The sequence below is a fragment of the Coptis chinensis genome, chromosome 4 (genome assembly GCF_015680905.1).
Source record: "Coptis chinensis isolate HL-2020 chromosome 4, ASM1568090v1, whole genome shotgun sequence".
Taxonomy (NCBI): domain Eukaryota; kingdom Viridiplantae; phylum Streptophyta; class Magnoliopsida; order Ranunculales; family Ranunculaceae; genus Coptis; species Coptis chinensis.
Genome location: NC_141459.1, coordinates 13626015 through 13643101, shown reverse-complemented (window position 1 = coordinate 13643101; position 17087 = coordinate 13626015). Strand labels below are relative to the sequence as shown.

General features: G+C 37.3%; 1 pseudogene across 1 annotated transcript; it reads right to left on the bottom strand.

Annotated features, from left to right (window-relative positions):
* Positions 1 to 208: 208 nt before the first annotated feature.
* On the bottom strand, positions 209 to 3217 carry LOC147502012 (RING-H2 finger protein ATL52-like; annotated as a pseudogene). The gene is made up of 2 exons (XR_015221555.1): positions 1984 to 3217; positions 209 to 711 (listed from the first exon to the last, which is right to left on the bottom strand). The product of XR_015221555.1 is annotated as an RING-H2 finger protein ATL52-like (transcript).
* Positions 3218 to 17087: the final 13870 nt, after the last annotated feature.

Genomic DNA, 17087 nt, shown 5'->3' with positions numbered 1-17087 from the left:
ATCGGTCAGATTAAACTATGAAACCGTGTACATAAATATTCTAGAGGCGGAACTAGAGTCCTAATTCCTAAGTTATCTCAGATAAAGTTAAATAAGAGAAAAAAGGGACTTAAAAGAACTTCAAAGCAAAGCTAGCTATGGCGTTACGTTATGAGCTGTATTATTGTTGCTTTCAGAATATGATGACTTCCTTAGGTGTAATAAAATAGAGAAGCAGAACACCGCTCAGTTTATTCAATAAACAAACAATCATTGATGGGGTTCTTTCATGGTGGTCGAATATATTTTGAAGGCAGGGGATATGCCGATGAGTGAAAATTCGCTCCTACGAACGAACAATTTCCTAGGTAGGAATAACCGAACAAGTGATTTGACATTCAAACCTAATCTGATACTAAAAGTTTGGTTACAAATCCCATTCGGTAAAACCCAAGTAAACAGCTCCAAGTTTGGATATTCCAGGGTTTGGCATCATATCCAACTACCCATGGCATAATGTTCCCATGCCCCTCCGCATTGTTCCTAAGATAAAACTTCTGCAATGTCAATAGTATGCATTGTACTTCACGTATCTGTTCTTGGTACAAAATTTCTAATGAAACCTGTTTTTCATTGTCAATACTGAACCATGTAATGAGTCACAAACCACAGCTCCTAAAGAGATTCAAAGTTGATAACATACTGAAGTTCAAACTGTATCAGTTTACTACTCTGCAAAACCAGAAACCAATTAATCCATCCCTCCTCTGAGTGCGACAAATTAGGATAACATCAACTGTTAAGTTCCTTATGACAGCTACAAATTAAAATTTTCAGTCCCCAAGAAGACACATAAACACATGAACACTATGGCAGTTGATTTTTAACCACACTACCACACAGACAAATGCTATATACACAATACTGTCATGATGGGAGGGATTACGATCTACATATTTAGTACCACTTGTCAGAAAATTATTCCTGCGCGTGAAGAATGAGATCGTACGTATCTGGTAGAACCAACTCTATATCATCTACAATTTGACCTTTAGGAAAACTGCAATTTAGAACGATACCTTATTGGCTCCTGAAATCTATTATCAGTTTATGCGGTGATCCCAATTCCCAACACAGGATACATGTGGATGATATTCCCTAAGGGGCCTAAGGATCATTTGAACTAACCCGAGCCGACATTGCTAAAAGTTTCTAATAAGCAGTCAAAAGAACAAAATATTCTCACAACCAACTATTTCATCACGTGATATATTAAGAAGCTATTCTACCAAATATATTACCATAATCTGTTTAAAAATTGGGGTTTACCATTTTTCCTTTGCCAGTTTCTTTTCTTTTCAGTTTTAGTGAGATTGGCAACGGTATCCGTGTTTTTGGACATAACTAGGAGTCTAGGACTTGGAGAACACAATAATCTTCTACAGAATCCAATAAAGGAGCTCTTCAAATTTAATCAACGTGACAAGAGGTACTTCTCTCGATAATACTATCCACTGGTACTGATTCATCTCATATTTCAACAATTAAAACAAACACATGCAAATAACTCACATGAATGAAACTATTATTCTTAGATTACTTACCAGTTACCACATAAAGTAAGGCGTCAAAGCAGGACTGGTTTATAAGGTGCGAAAAAAATCCAAACATAAGAAGCAAAATATAGCAGGCTTCAATTATGAATTCAAGGTCTGTGTAAGATACCACAAAAATAGAAAATCAAAACTTAAATTCATGTTGACAACTTTGTAACAGTGCACAGCTTTAGGAGTTTCTTATAGTTTCATAGTTTCTCTTTAGTAACTAGAACAGCAATTGACTATTACATTGTATTACTTACGAGCTCAATGGTTATGGTCCTCAGGCATTTCTTTTAATTCAATTACATTGTCCTCAAACAAAAAGGGAACTCTCACGCCCGTTGAGAGTACCCCTTATACGGGTTGGAATGGACTTCATAAATGACAAGGATAAAAACCTTACAATGGAATAAATGAGCTCCGATTCTGGCTGTGTCTGGATGAGATGAGCTTGTTACCACTTGAGAAAGATCTCTTCATGGAAACAGGACTTTTCGGCAACAATTTTCCCTTCGAGGAACTTCCAATCAATCTAAATAGGCTCGGACTTGAATTGAGTTTCTTCCCTCTTTCCACCGGTGCAATTGAACTTCCTTCATCTTCTTCTTCTACAGGAAGTGAATTTGCCACCGAAAAACATAAGATTGAAGCTGGATTAAAATCCATAGAGGCGGACCTTCTTACAGGCTGTATCTCATTCTCCCCAACCCGATGATTGTCCGACAAATCGCTAAACACGCGAAATTTGGACATCTTGAAAGGAGCAGGCAAATCCTTTTTCTGAACATCAATACCCCTGCTTCTTTCCACTTCCACCCTCTCACCTTGAACCCCAAGACTCAAATCACTCACCCCACCTTCTCTATTCAGCTCACTTCCCACTCCACCATCACTCGCAGAATTCTCAACTTGCGCTTCTTCCCTTACACCAGAATTTCCAACCACCGCAGTCGAAGCAGGCAAAACAGGACTCGACACAATAGGGGCACGACAACTCGGGCAATTTGTATGTGATCTTAACCAAGTATCAATACAAGAAATATGAAAAGCATGACTACACTTGGGCAAAAGCCTTAAATTCTCATCATCTTGAAACTCACTAAGACAAACTGAACAATCCGTCCCTTCAACCAAACCATCTCCCTTCTTATACTTAAAACCGCATGATAGAATCAATAACTCCTTGTTCTAAACCAACTGTGGTAATATACCAAATAGGATGATCCACAACTGGTCCATGATTCTCATCAAGAAAATCTTCATGGGCATCTAAATTTTGTTCATTTAAAACTTGGGGCCTTCTTGAACGATTCCAATTCGAACAATACTTAACGATTATTGCGTAATAACTAACAAGAAGAAAACAACCACCAAGTATAGCAACTATAATAATTACAAGTGGTGGTATGTGTGAGTTTTGTTTTGATTCTGGCTCAACAGGAGGGTTGATAGTAATTGGTAATAGTCTTCTAATATTGATAGAAACCATGTTTAGCAGGACTAAGAGGTTACCTTATTATGAAGATGATGTTGGAAGAAAGATTCCCATCAACTTTCCTTCTCCACTAGTGCTAGACCATTTCTGCAACTTGCAAAATGATTGAAAATTTAGGAGAAATGAAAAAGAGTTGTTCTTTCTTGATTGTTTTAGTTCGGATTTCGCTTTCAACGCTTTAAGCTTGACTTGGCTAGTAAGTGTCTAAAGTCTTTCAAGTGTGCTGTCTTGGCCCTTGGGATATTTTTCGAGATTGAGATTTTGGAGTTCAACTTCCATCTAGATGCACATCAAATTATCATACTTCATTTCATTAGTCCAAAATGGTCGACATATAAGCCCGTTCCCAAGTGTTACACTCCAAAGTCAAATTAAACAAGTCTTATCCAGAGTGAGTCTACTTGCTTAATCTTATAGGGTATGCCCGTGCCTACGGCGGTACCCTGACAACTATAACTTATCGCCCTTCATTACAAGACCAGTCCAATTGTCTATTATCCATGTCAAATTTGGAAGCCTAACAGTTTATAAGTCCACTAGCAATTGTTGACTTTTGGCTGATTTTTAGACAGATCTCATAGTATTAATTGCATTTAACAAAATTACATAAATCCTCCAAACACTTGGATTTGCCAAGTCATATTTTGGTGAGCCTACCATTGGATGGGTTTTTTTGAGCCCAACACTTCCCTATTTTGTTAGATAGAAAAGAAAATTATGTATTTTCCCTATTTTATTAGATAGAAAAGAAGATTATGTATTTGTAACTATAGCTGATGATATTTGGGTCAGTAAACTACCTTAGTCCAGACTTTATCTTTGTTTTGTCAAAACGTGCTTCAGAATTTACATAAAGCCAGCTAGGTGGGGTGCTATCCATTCTACTCTATGACTCTATGAGTAGTCTACTATCTATATACTAAAGCAGAGACCTTTAAAGAAGGATTTTCTCTCTCCTATGTGGCACTCTAATATGAGAGTTAACTTTTTTTTTTATATATTATGTGGCACTATAATATGAAAGATCTTTGAAGAGTTTGAATGTATTTCTAATTCTTATATTTGGAGAGTTTGAGTGTATTTCAAATCTTATATATATTTGATCAAATAAAAAAAAATTACTAAAAAAAATAGGTGATTTGTAGAAATACGAATCAAACACTTTTAGTGTTCCAATTCTTATATATTTGATCAAATAAAAAAAATTGCTAAAAAGTAGGTGATTAGTAAAAACTAATTTATATTTGATCAAATAAAAAAAATTACTAAAAATAGGTGATTTGTATAAACTAATTTCATATTACAAATCATACAATTTTAGTATCTATGATAAAACACCTAACTTATTTGAATATATCCTTAACATGGCTTCAAAATATAGTTAAAAATAATTATACAAAATATATAATAGAAAATGAAAAAAAAATAACGGCAAAGCAATAATGACAAATATTTTAAAATATATATAATATTGAATGAAATTAATGACAAAAAAAATTAATGGGGAACGGAAAACTGGATGCAAATGCATCGAACTAACCTCAAATAATATTTAACGGGAAATCGGAAACTGGATGCAAATGCAAGCATTAAACTAATCTTAAAAAGTAATTAATAGAAAATCTCAAAATCAGAATATGGATATAACTGCATTAAACTAATCTCAAAGAATAACTAACAGAAAATCAAAACTTGGATACAAATACATCAACTAACATAAAAAAATAATTGTCGGAAAATCAGAAACTGGATGCAAATGCATTGAGCTAACCCTCAAAGATTAAATTAACGGGAAATCGAAAATTGGATCTAACCTGTATTGAACTAACCTCAAAAAGAAAAAATTAATTATAAATTGGGAACATAATGCAAATGCGTGGAACTAATCTTAAAAAATAATTAACGGAAAATCGAAAACCGGATGCAACTGCATTGAACTAATCTCAAAAAATATACTAGATGCAAAACCTCAAGAAATAATTAACGGGAAATCGGAAACTAGATGCAAACTCATTGAACTAACCTCAAACAATAATTAACGGGAAATCGGAAACTAGATGCAAATGCAATTTTATCAAATAATAAACACGAGAAATCGAAAACTTGATGCAAATACATTAAACTAATCTCACAGAATAATTAACGGGAAATCAGAAACTGGATGCAAATGCATTGAACTGACCTAAAAAAACAATTAATAGAAAATTGGGAATTTGATGCAAATGTATTGAACTAACCGAAAAGAATAATTAACGATCAATCAGAAACTGGATGCAACTGCATTGAACTGATCTCAAAAAATAAATAATGGGAATTGGAAATTGGATGTAACTACATTGAACTAACCTCAAAATATAAATAACGAAAAATCAGAAACTAGATGCAAATGCATTAAACTAACCTCAAAACATAGTTGGGTTATATGTTGTGGAAATGTCTCAATAAGTATAGTTTTGCATTTAAAATGATGTTAATCTTATCTCTTTCCGTATGATTGGGAACTCCTTGCTATTCAAGTAACTTCAATATATATGAACTTCGCCTTATTAGGCAATCTCACAAAAATTCAATCAAACTTCTATTATTAAACAAAAAAATGAAGTTGAAGAATTTTATCAAAAAGCGAAGTTATTTTTTTTAATGGAGAGTGAGGTTTTCACGTTATAAGAAATTTGGTTGAGTGATCAATATAATATTAATATATAATAGTTATGCATATTTGCAAATATTTTTAGAATAATTAATATAACAATACCCGTTCGTAGATAATCTTTGAAGATTCCACATAGTGAGTCATGCATAATTTAAAGAATAATTAACGAGAAATCGAAAACTAGATAATATTCGATGATCCCACATAGTAAATTAAGTATAATTTACTTTTTATGTCATGTTTTCAATGACACTACAGATGAATCAGTAGAAGTTGGTATTACACACCACATTGGATAATTATAAGGAAATTGGAAATTGGATTCAAATACATAACTGAGCTCAAGGAGTAATTAATGGAAAATCATAAACTTTATGCAAATTACATTAAACTAATGACAGAGAGTAACTAACGGATAATTAGAAATTGAATGCAAATCCTTGAAAAATATTTATTGGAAAATCGGAAATGGTATGCAAATACATCAAACAAACCTCAAATAATAATTAATGGGAAACCGGAAACTGAATGCGAATGCATTGAACTTAACTAAAAAAATAATTAACATAAAATCAAAAACCGAATGCAACTGCATTGAACTAACCTCATAAAATAATTGGTGGGAAATTGAAAACTAAATGCAAATGCATTGAAATAACCTCAAAGAATAGTTAACGAAAAATAAAAAACTAGATATAATTATATCGAACTAACCTCAAAACATAAATAATCAGAAACTAGATGCAGATGTATTAAACTAACCTTAAAGAGTTATTAACATGAAATCGGAAACTGGATCCAAATGCAATGAACTAATCTCAAAGACTAATTAATGAAACATTACAAAATGGATGAAAGCTATGAACTAACATAAATGAATAATTTAAAAAATTATAAATTTGATGTAACCGCATTGAACTAACCTCAAAAATAATTAAACCGAAATCGGAAACTTGATGCAAATGCATTGAACTAACCTCAAATAACAATTAATATAAAATCTAAAATTATATGCAAACTGCATTGAACTAACCTAAAAAGAATAACTAACGGAAAACTAAAACTGGATGTAAGCGCATTAAACTAAAATCGAGATTAACTAACGGAAATCAAAAATTGGATGCAAATGCATTGAAATAACATAAAAATGGTTAACTAGAAATCGAGGAAGTCGGATGTAAGCTGATCGTGACTGACCTAATCAAGGCATAAATATCCACTTTTTTAGCCTTCTCATATGAGTAATTACAAGTAATTATGAACCAAAAACGAAAGTGAGTTTATAAAAATAGACTCTTACATGTATGCAAACTGTATATAAATTGTAAACTATCGAACTAACCTAGAAAAACAATTAATGGGAAATCAGAAACTGGATGCAAATATATTGAACTAACCTCAAAGAGTAATTAACGGGAGATTGGAACCTGGATGCAAATACAATGAACTAATCTCAAAGACTAATTAACGAAACATCAAAAACTGGATGCAACTGTACGTACTGAATTAACTTTAATGAATAACTAACGGGAAATCATAAGTGGATGTATTTACCTTTGTACTAACCTAAAATAATAATTAACGAGAAATTGAAAACTTGATGCAACTGCATTGTACTAACTTCAAAGAATAATTAATGAGAAATTAGAAACGGGATGCAACATACTATATTAAACTAACCTCAAAGAATAATTAATGGAAAATCATAAACTTGGTGCAAATGCATTGAACTAATAACCCTAAAACATATTTGTATTTTATGTAGGGGGAATAAATGTCTCGACAAATATAGTTTTGCATTTTAAGTATTGTTTATTATAATTCTTTTTATTGTAATTGGGAATACCTTGCTATTCAAGTATCTTCAATATTATCTTCGCTGCATTGGGCATTCTCACAAAACTTCAATTATTAAACCTAACAATAAAAAAAAAAAAAAGTCGATTAGTTTTATCAAGATTTGGTGCTTTCTTTTTATAGAGAGTGGTGCAAGAAATTTAAATGAGTAATTAATATAATTTTCATATCTCATAACTATGCATAGTTGCTAATATTTTTTAGAATAATTTAATATAACGACACCCGTTCGTAGGACACGTTCATATGATAAATCTTTTCAAGTGGGAGTAGTGTATTATTTGAGGATATGGAAACAATCAATCTGTTTTAGTGATTTGTACACATTAGTACGTAAGCCGATCCGAACGGTGATGATTTACCGCTAAATCACCATAAATCTAATAAAACTATTATACAAGCTAGATCGAGTTTAAAATAATTTTATTTGAAAATTACAGATTAATATTCTAAACCACAAAGTGAATAGACTATCTCAATTTGATCCCTTAGTTTCCAAGTACTTATGCACCATAATTATTTGTTCATTAACGTATTTGGTTTATTTTCAATAAAAATATATTTTGATTTAAAAATTTGCCGCTAAATCACCATAAATCTAAGAAAACTATTATACAAGCTAGATCGAGTTTAATATAATTCTATTTGAAAATTATGGATTAATATCCTAAACCACAAAGTGAATAGGCTATCTCAATTTGATCCTTTAGTTTCCAAGTACTTATGCATTATAATCGCTGTTCATTAACGTATTTTGGTTTATTTTTAATAAAAATGTATTCTGATTCGAAAATTTGCCGCTAAATGACCATAAATATAATAAAACTATTATACAAGATAGATCGAGTTTAAGATAATTCTATTTGAAAATTACGGATTAATATCCTAAACCACAAAGTGATGAGGCTATCTCAATTTGATATCTTAATTAGTTTCCAAGTACTTATGCACCATAATCGTTGGTCATTAATGTATTTCGGTTTATTTTCAATAAAAATATATTCTAATTCGAAAATGTGTGTGAGACATTTTGTAAAGCATTTTCAGCCCACAAAATATTTAATAGATCCCGGGCGTATGTCCGGGTCCAAAATCTAGTATGAGTCTATAATGGACATGAAGTTACAAGTTCACTCCACTGATCGTTATTGAGTGCGGTTTGTGGGGTGTGTTAAAATCGGACTCGCATTCGTTATTGTGCCACAGTTCACAGAGGAGTAGAAATATATTGGAATGTTGTTAACTGTTAACATGTTCATCTGTACTTTTCAAGATCTGAAAGCGGGTTGCTAGTATAATGCAACGTTGTAATCCGAGCACCACAAACATAGATTAGTAAATTGAAAATTTATAAATCATATTCAAGAGTTCAAACAGGAAAATTTAATTGTTGTGGACTTGTGGTGCACATGGATAGGTAAATTGTTAGAAGAATTTAATAAAAGAAGGCACCATAAAATGGCCGCGATTTGGGCTTTACTTTGGGCTGCACTTCAGGTGTCCTAATACAAGCCGAGCCCGCTCACATATATAAAAAGGTTGTGCTAGCCCAATCTAATTTTGTATCGGGCTGGACTTTTGAGGTATTGGGCTTTTTCTAACAGGTCAATTTGTGGTTGGTTAAGGTCTTCGCAGGGTAGGGCTGAGCATCTCTCGAGTCGAGCTCATGTGTCTCTCGAGTCGAGCTCGAGTTGGCTCATCAAGTATTTGAGTAGCTCTCGAGTTTGGATCTTGATGATTCAGCGCTATGTATTTGAACTCCATCCAGGGCCGGCCCTGAGATTGCAGGGGTCCAGGCGGACCTTTATATGTGGTCTCTGGTAAAAAAGAAAATAGCTACAAAAAATTGTTATCAAGGTTTTTTTCTCTATTATTTTAGTAAATAAATAATTTAAATTCTCATTTAAAATACAAAAAAAGTGTAGTATTGTTGGTAGAAACCTCCATTCCCCTACTACCAGCCCAAGTTCGACCCTCCTTAGCTTCAATTTTGTCCAAATTTATTAAGTATTTACACATAAACCTAGACTAAACAAATAAATTCATAGTGTGTGCATGGGTCGGTTCGGGTCGGGTTTGACTAGAAACCGACCACCAAACTGACCTGCTCGGTTCCACAGTCAAGCAAACCGAACCAGAACCAAAAAGAATTGAAACCGATCTGAAATTTCGGTTCGGATCGATCGGTTTGCCCATCTTCTTTCTTCTTAGATTTTAACACTTCAAAGTTTATGGTTCCAATTTAGAAAGAGAGAGAGATTTGGATGGAGAAATTAAGTGATAACAAATGAGTAGAAACCAATTGGGGGAAGTAGTTTTTTTTTTTGGAAGAGTAGTTGGGAGGAAGGGAGGAGAGTTAGGACGGCTGATAATGAGATTTGAAAAGGTAAGGATTCCAATTATATTTTATTCCAAGATCTAATGGTTAAGGGGTATTCTTAACATCTAATCTAATGGTCGAAAACCTTAAGTATTTATAAACCCTAACAAAAGCGGTTCGGATCGGATATTGCGGGTTTAAATGATTGAAAACCGAAATCTAAACCAACCCAATCAATTACTAAACTTTTCAAATCGAACCAAACTGGTTTTATAAAAAACCGAACCAAAACCATTCGGTTCGGGTAGGATGGGTCGGTTTGGGCGGTTTTATGCACACTCCTAGTGCGTCTCTCACTTGAGTGGGGGCCCATTTAGTGTCTTGTGACTTGGGGCCCTAAAGGCTTTTATGATGCAGGGAGCATGAGAGGGGCTCCCCACAACTAGATACTATGAATGGTGAAGTTTGTCCCTTCACAGATTCTGACCAATTTTACTCACCACACACGCTTTCTTTTGCTATTGCGCCCTCCTTGGAAAATTGGCATTGGCTAAATTATAAGCAAAATATCTTTGCCTTGGGGGTGAGCAGGAACAAGCGAGATTCGGCTACCATATACTCTTCCGCCAAAGAAGTGGGATTTTGTGTTGGGCGGCTGCCTAGTTGGCCTGCCCCAAGAGCTGGCCCTGACTCCATCATAAGTTTCCAATATTGATTTGATTTGTTTTGTATATAAGTTTAAATTCGAACATAATCTAGATACAAGTGAGCAAAAATAGATATATAATACTTACTAAATACCAAAATAACATGCTGCAGAGACAATCTCACGATATATGTAGATGTTAGTTACTTTGGGACTACGACCTGATGATTTGTTGGATAGAAAATGGCTGCACTCTTCTTGGGATAAGAGTTGCCTACGTATCAAGTTTCTCGGGGTAAACTTGAATCAAGCCTTACGTAGTTCATCTCTTTCTATTTATTGATGTGTGCTTGAACTGTTATGGATTGCAGATCCACCTTGCGTGTTATCTTGGTGATTCGCTATTAATGTGCTGTTACAAAGTTAATATTTCCTTGATTGTGGCGTTGATTGAGCTCCAAGATTGTGCTAGTTGATATCTTTCCATGAATGGTCAGCTAGCGCCGGTGACGACCTAGATCTTTCGAGTCGTTAGTGGTCTCGATGTTGTGAGACGAAATGGGAAGTAAGGCGATCCGCTATGTGGACACGTGCTCTGTAGTGTAGAACGGAGGGTACTTACACAACCCCCTTTATTTTTTATTCGTTCATTGGACATCTGTTGCGTGGAAGGAGAACGGTTAAAAAGTAAAGTTGGAAAGCACGTGTCTAACAGCTGTTTTGTTTTTAATTTAGATTTCGGGGAATGTGCGGGAACTGTTGGGCTGGATTCGTGGGCCTGGAGTTACGACGATTTGTGGGCGAGTAATGATTTAGGTTTTTGGAACACGAAACACTTTGATTGTCTCGAGGTGTCTTGGCAATTGAGGGGTTTTTTGACTTGTAAAAGTTTTTTGTTTGTTTACTTTTCAACCAAAGGAGAAAAAAGGAAAAAATCCAGAGCGAAAGAAAAGGAAAGAAAGTAAAGAAAAAAAAAACTTCTCATCCCTTGCCATCAGGTTCGTGTTTTTAACTTTAGAAATTTGAGCTTTCCTTTTTTCTTTGATTGTGCAATGTCTATGACTAGTGATAGTTTTAATGGTGAGGTTGAAGTTGGTAAATGGAGAGAGAGAACGGTAAGTGACGAAGAAGTTGAGGATAAGGTTCGTAGTAGTGATGATGCTTCATCGTCTTCTTCGTTGGAGATGGTGGATGAGAGGAAGCATAAGTCGGTGGATTGTTATGCAGCTTTGAAGAAGGAGCTTGGTTGGGTGAAATCCGATCTGTCTGTGTACGATCTGGCTGGGGAGAAGAATTTGTATACTAACGACTACGTTCCTTGGGGTGGAGGAGTAGTTGTTTGTTATGGGCAGTTAAAGGCTGGGATGAGGCTGCCCTTTTCCCGTCTTACTGTGGAGGTTTTGAACATTTTGGGGAAAGCCCCCTGTCAACTCGTGGGGAAAGTTGGAGGATTCTCCATGTGTTAGATTTGTTGAATGACAGGGACTACAACATCTGTTTAAACAATGTGACGGAGCACTTTGTTGTGAGGAGGTCGGGTGATGTGAACTTTAGTTTTCATGTTTATAAGGGAAAGTCTCCTGTTATTATGGGGGTGAGAAATGAGGAATGGGGGCGTAAGTCGTTATTGGCTGTAGGTAGATATTGCCCGCCTGGTTTGGAGATTGATAAACGTGTTGTACAATCTCGTGGTAGGTAGTTGGTTGTAGGTGGTAATGTGTGTGTTTTAAATTATAATTTGGACGTTCTGATTTATTTGGTTTGTTTTACAGAGGTTATAATCTATTTTCGTACAAAGAACGGTGTTATTGAAATGTTTGCTTGTTTGAGTTTGGAGGATAAGCAGGCTTTGTTGGGGGAGATTGCGCATTACTTTAAGAGGCGTGGAGGGAAGAAAATCAACCGTAAGAGGCTGGAGAAAAAGGTTAGGGCTCGCAAGGTAGTGGTTGAACTTTCTAATTCTAGCTCGGAATCTGCCATGGAGAGGGAGAGTCAAAAGAAAGCACTTTACGGAATGAAAAAGTGGAAGTCTTGGTGGCGGCCGATCAAGGTGGAGCTAGGATGTTTGGTGGGGTCGCTGAACACCGTTCTGGGGCGGTGAGGGCGGATGGAGGGGTGACGCCTTCCAGACGTCCTGAGTTGGGTGATGCAAATCGTTTGGCACCCCAACGTTCCGAGCTGGGGGATGGAGGGCGCTCTGTGTCCAATCACTTCTCCTCTGGTGATGCAGATAGTTCTGCATCCACCTACTTCTCCTCTGGAGATGTGGGTGCTGGAAGTGCTGGTGGTGTTGCAGGTGGCAGTGTTGGTGGAGAGGGTGATGCTCCCACTTCGTTCCGGAAGCCTATTATGAAAAGGCGTTCCGAAGTGGTTGAGTTGGAGGGGGCAAAGAAGACCCGAACTGAGTCTGAAGATCGACCTGGTACTGTTGAAGGTCGTTCGTCTTCAGGTCGGGTTCATCTAAAGAGGATGAACCTGATTGATTTGGATGTTGATGCTGGGGTGGCTGAGGCCTGTGGAAAGAAAAAAGTTGGTTAGGTTGAGCCTGTTACTGAGCAAGGCAAGGGGTCAGGAAGTACGGACCCAAGTAAGAAGAGTGACAATGTTGTCATTGATAGAATGGTTACGTATGAGGAATCTTACAGTTTGTTGCTGAAGTTTGTTGTGAATGGTGACTGTAGCTTCAAGTCCCCTTTGGTTGGTGGGGCGTTGTTGGAGAGTATTGTGCTTGTCAGGGATAGGCACAAGCTAGATAATAAGGGCCTGGAAGTGAACTTGGTGGAGATGGAACGGTCATTGTGCTATGTGAGTATTCTCCCGTTCTGAGCTTGCTCCTTTTGGGTCTTGTTGATTTTGATCCACTATAATGTTTATATTTGTTATTTTGTTTGCTAGGTTCTGGCAATGTATAGGAAGCTGAAAGATATGGCGTCTATCTCCGACCATTATAAGAAGGAGCTGGATGTCAGCAAGCAAACTTATGTGGTGGTGGTGAAACGACAAGTCGCGAGAGAATGGAGGTTGCAGGGCTGAGGGATCAAGTGCAGCAGTTGGGTGGTAAAGTAGCTCTGTTGCAACCCGCTCTGGATTCTGCAAAGCTGGAGGTTCAGCAATAGGTCGATGAGTGCAAGAGGATGCACTCCATTGATGAATGAGCTGAGACTGCTTATAATGACTTGGTGGACACGGTGGAGAGTGGCGATGTTTACGTGCTGATGGATGATTATATTGAGGCATTGGATGAGTATGATCGCCTTAAGATATTTGTTGAAAGTGGGGCTGCAACAGTGTCTGCTGCATATGCTGGTAAAGATGCTAGTAGACCATATGATCTGCCATCTGACCAAGTCGTTTTTGCCACCGGTTGCTCCAGCTGTTCCTTCTATTGTTTCTGGTTTGGATGTTTCTGAAGTTGTTGTTGATCAGGTTACCGGTTCTAGTGTTGTAGAGGGTGGTGATCTGGACCCTTTGAATGTGGATAATGTTTATTGTGTGAATTGATTCTGAACGTCTTGTGTTTGTTCTTGGGTTGGGAGGTCTTTGAACAATATTTAAATTAACAACTCTTTGTTCTTGATACTGATACAATATTATTTTTGATGGGGACACTGAGGTCGTTTTCCCGGGATAACCTGGGGGCCTCGGTATCTAACCGACTTTGTAATTAGAAATATTTAAATTACGTACTTGCTGAAGTTGGCTTGAAGTATGCATGTGATTGCTTTTGTTTTTACTGGTTTGTTGTTTGAGGATCTGTGCTGCGTAGTACTAGTCCTGATGGATTGCTTGCCTTTGCTAGGTCGTCTTTTGTCATAGGTTGTAGAGCTTTTGAGTACGACCTTATGCATTTGCGTAGTTGGCACCTAGGCTTCGTTTTGTCCCTAGGTGTACGCCCTGATTCGTTCCTTTTGGGGGAACTTCAGATTGATATAATTAGCTTTTGAGTGGCCATTATATTTGAGTCTGTCTTAAACCCTTTGTGAGGTCGTAAGTTGACTTGGGGGTCCTTTTGGGGGTCCCCTAGATTAAATTTGTCTGATAATTGACCTTTGAGTGGCAATTACAGTTGAACCATACCTAATCCTGACGTTGGTGTTAAGTTGGTTTAGGGTCCTTTTAGGGACCTTGATTTGAATTGATTGAAATTAACGGTCGTGGGAAATTTTGTTGTTGAGTCATTCCCGAACTCTGGCTTTGATATTCGACCTGACATTGTGATGTCTTAGGTCGGGCTACGTAGTGTGAAATGCAAGGTGCTCATGTAATGCAAAAATGATAGCTGCACTCAAAATGTTGATGAGATTTCATTCACATTGACTTATGTAATTGGAGAAAAAACTTATTGATAAAAGCGCTTGAGGAGAGCTGTATTCCATGGTCGGGGAAGCCTATCACCGAGCTGCGTTTTGATCCAGTATGCGCCATTTCCAACGACTTTGTCAACAATGTAGGAGCCTTCCCATGTTGGGTCGAGATTGGCTGGTGCTAAAGTCTTTTTGAGGACTAGGTCTCCAGCTTGGAAAGATAGATCTTGGGACGACCTTTTTGTTGTAAGAACGCTGGACTGTTTGGTGGTACCGAGCTAGGGATATTGCGGCAGTTTCTCTACGTTCTTATAGGAGATTAACTTCTTTTGCCAAGATGTTGTCATTGACTCCTGATTCAACAATGTCAGACTGTGTAGTTGTGATTGTGAGTTCTAATGGTATCACTGCTTCCGTTTCTAAGCAAAGTGTGAAAGGAGACTCATTTGTACTGGATCTAGCAGTTGTTCAGCATGCCCATAGAATGTTTTTGAGTTGCTCTGGCCATTGGTTTTTCTTGCTCTCCAGCTTCTTTTGGAGGTTTTCTTTGATGGCCTTGTTGGTGGCCTCTGCTTGGCCATTGCTTTGTGTATATCTAGGTGTAGAAAATGCTTGGTGATGCGCCATTTTTGTAGAAAATTCTTGACTTGTGTGCCAGCAAATTGTGTTCCGTTGTCCATGACTAGGGTGTGGGGTAGACCAAATCTAGTGATGATATTAGTCCAGATGAAGTTGATTACGTTGACTTTCTTGACTTGGACTAGTAGGATTGCTTCAACCCACTTGGTGAAGTAATCTGTGGCTGCTAGGACGTATTTAAGCCCTGATTTCTTTTGTGGGATGAACGGTCCCATGATGTCTAGCCCCCACATGTGGAATGACCATGGGCTGGCTATGTTGATCAATTCCCTTGCTGGACTTAGGTGATTGTGGCCAATAGTTTGGCATTGGAGGCATTTAAGAACATACCTTTTTGCCTCGATATGCATGCTTGACCAATAATATCCTTGGGAGATTGCTTTGTGTGCCAGTGATCTTGCTCCTGCGTGGTTGCCACATTCACCTTTGTGAATTTCGTTGAAAATGAGTTGTCCCTCTCTTGGAGTTATGCACCTTAGGAGGGGTCCTCCTGCTGATTTGCGGAATAGTCTTCCTTTGATCACTGTGTATCTTGGGGCTCAGAATTGTATTGCACTAGCATGCTTTGTTTCTGATGGGATCTCACCATGTAAGATGAACTTGAGGAATGGGCCCATCCAGGATTGATTGATCTCTTCTTCGGGATGAAATCGGAAATCTATGAGTCATTGATATTTTCTTTTTGGTAAGCAGGTCGTTCCAGAATGTCAATGTAGACTGTGGTCGGACATGCCTCTTGTGTTTTGGAGGCTAGGAAAGCCAAGCTATCTGCATGTCTGTTGTCCTCTCGAGGAATATGGTCTAAGGAGAATGTTTTGAACGAGCTGATTATGTCATAAACGAATTGAGCACACTTTGCCAAGTTTGCTCCATTCGTGACATATTCTTTGGTGATCTACTTGAAGATTAGCTAGAAATCGCTATAAGCTTTAAACTTTGAGACTTGTAGTTGCTGTGCCATTCGGAGGCCTGTGATCAATGCTTCATATTCTGCTTCGTTGTTGGACGTTGCGAAATCGATTTTGATTGATTTCTGTAGCTGGGCTCCCTCTGGTGAAGTTAATACAACCCCCAGTCCACTACCAGTGTTATTGCATGCGCCTTCTACGTGGAGGTGCCATGTGTCTGGGGTGGCTTGTTAATGGAGTGAGGTGATTGGCTCGGGTTCCCAGTGGATGTCTAAAATGGGGAAATCTGCCAAGAAATCAACAACGAACTGACCTTTGCGAGACATTTTGGGAATGAACTCGATGTGATGTTCTCTGAGTTCTTCAGCCCATTTGGCCATGCAGGCTGTTTTGTTGTTAGAACTCAATACCTGTTTAATGGGTATGTCAGTGATGACCTTGATGCTGTGAGATTGGAAGTAAGGTCGGAACTTCCGAGTTGAGTAGAGTAAAGAAAATATTGCTTTCTCACTCGGAAAGTAGTGCTTTTCTGCATTTGCCAACGTCTTGCTGGTGAAGTAGATTGGCTTTTCGACTCCATCATGCTCGCGAAAGAGAACTGAGTTGATTGCGAAGTCTGTAGTTGCAAGGTATAGCCCTAGTGTTTCTCCTTCTTCTGGTTTGGACAGGATGGGTGGAGTTGATA